Source organism: Mauremys mutica, unplaced genomic scaffold (genome assembly GCF_020497125.1).
Source record: "Mauremys mutica isolate MM-2020 ecotype Southern unplaced genomic scaffold, ASM2049712v1 Super-Scaffold_100350, whole genome shotgun sequence".
NCBI classification, from domain to species: Eukaryota; Metazoa; Chordata; order Testudines; family Geoemydidae; genus Mauremys; species Mauremys mutica.
The window spans coordinates 4,400-6,499 of record NW_025423321.1 but is presented as its reverse complement, the minus strand read 5'-3'; the positions used below and the strand labels follow the sequence as shown (position 1 = coordinate 6,499).

General features: G+C 55.9%; 1 non-coding gene across 1 annotated transcript; it reads right to left on the bottom strand.

Annotated features, from left to right (window-relative positions):
- Positions 1–410: 410 nt before the first annotated feature.
- Positions 411–492, bottom strand: TRNAS-UGA. The gene has a single exon. It is a non-coding gene; the product is annotated as a tRNA-Ser (tRNA).
- Positions 493–2,100: the final 1,608 nt, after the last annotated feature.

The window sequence follows — 2,100 nt, the reverse complement described above, 5'->3', positions numbered from 1 at the left end:
GATCACTGGCAGGTGGGAGGTGCTGAAGGGGAAGAGGAGGAGCTTGTCAGCAAGGCCTGTAGTGGGGTGGGCAGAGCTGGCTGCCAGTGGGCGCTGAGCACCTATTTTTGCTCTCTTGGTTCTGCAGCCCCGTAGCTCCCATGGAGTCGCTGACTCAGCTACTTTCACACTCTAGGGAGAGGAGCAGAACCAGGGCTATGGCTGATCTATGAGGCACCAGGTAAGTGGCAGAGGCTTCAGGTGCTGAGAGTTTGCCAGACCCCTCAGGGACACAGTGTGAGGGGGTGTCCCAGGGATCTCTATGAAAGGAGCAGAACAGGATTTACTTGGGGTGGGGAGAGAATTGAGAGTGTCTCAGGGGGTTGTACAGAGGTATTGCCCGGGTGAGAGACTGGCTAAAGCACAGGCCTCGCTGTGAGCAGGATTCGAACCTGCGTAGGGGAACCCTATTGGATTTCAATTCCAATACCTTAACCACTCGGCCATCACAGCTGTGAGCACAGTAATGCTTCAACGCCAGAGAAACTGGTAAAGAATCCCAATGCCCAGGCATGAAGTCATCTGAACTACAGAATTCCCACCACAAACCTGGCTCCCAAAGCACAGGGGGGATTGGGGTTTTGTTCTCTTTGCTTAGCCATGTGCGGTCACACAGCAGGATGTAGCTGGTGGGACAGGGATACTGAATGCTCAAGGGTCAGACCCAGGAAGGTTGAAGCTGCATAAGCTTCTTGCCCTGCAGCCAGCCTGCTCAGAGAAAGGAAACTCCCGCAGAATCCAGACTGGCTGTGTATAGCGCACTTCCACCACATTGCCCAGCGCCCCAGCGACAAGCCAGAGCTGTGGTCTGGGAGTGAGAGGCACAGGCAGAGAGCTGACTGGAAGCTCAGGGCTGGGACAGCAGGGGCTGCGGGCTGGGAATCAGGGGCACCGACAGAGCATTTAATTGAACCGATTTAAATCTCAGGTTTGATCATTCCTGGGACTGGACCCGGCTACGACTCTCGGGCATCACTGAAGTGTTCCTGAAATCAGGTTCCAGCTTTGTCCGGCCCCCTCCTTTTCTGAGCTGGACTGCTGCCCCTGACGCAGCCGCCGGCCCGCCTGGGAGAGCTGGGCCCACCAGAGGCCACGGCGGGGACTGGGTGGCACTTGGTCAAGGGGCCCTGGTGGGGCTGGCAGCCGGGCTCTTAGCACCGAAGAGCCGGGGCTGGCCAGGGGAGTGCGCCAGGCCGGGCAGGTAGGCAGCGGGCGGGACCTGACTGGACGGCTGGAGCCACGTGAGCAGGTGTGGGAGCAGAGCATTGTGGGAGAGGAAGCAGGAGTAATCCAGTGTATTTTCCTGTTTAGTTTGGATCAACGACAGAGTAACTATACCTGGCATTTGAGGCCTGAGACCTTCACCCTCGCCTGAAAAGTACTCACCATTAAGGGGTCTGGGTTCCAACCGCCAAAACCTTGTGGGAGGTAGGAAAGTGAGGAACTGAGGCAGGAACGGGGTGAAGTCAAGCTGAGCAAGTCAGGCAAAAGCGAGTCTTGTCTTCATGGGCCGCTCACAATGACATCCTTTTTGGGTGCAACTGCTGCAAAAACCTCCCAGACAGAGAAGCAACAGGCCAAAATACTCCCAAACAGCTGCCAAAGTAGCTCAGTTGGGAGCGTGTTAGACTGAAAATCTAAAAGTCCCTAGTTCAATCCCAGGCTTCAGTTGATCGTTCATCCCTGTTTGCGCAGTGATGGCTCATTTTCTGGAAGCACAGCAGAGCCTGCACTCAAGGTGAGTCCCTGAGCTTGGGCTCTGCAGTAGGAAAAGATACTGTGAAGCTGCTGGCCTGACCTTTAACAATGAAGGATGGGAGCTGTCTCTCCTACATGAGTTATTGGTGGACCCAATATGGCAGGAAGAGAGTGAGGCAGGGGGCACTCTGGAATGGTGCCAGAAGGGGTGCTGGGCAGTGACAGGTAGGAATAGGGGATGAAAACTCCTCTGTGCAGCTGAGCAAGGGCAGTGCCCTGGAAGGGACATCTGTGAAAATGGCTGTGTGGATGGTGGCAGGGATTTGGGGGCCCAGGAGGAGGCACTTGATGTTCAGTGCCTTG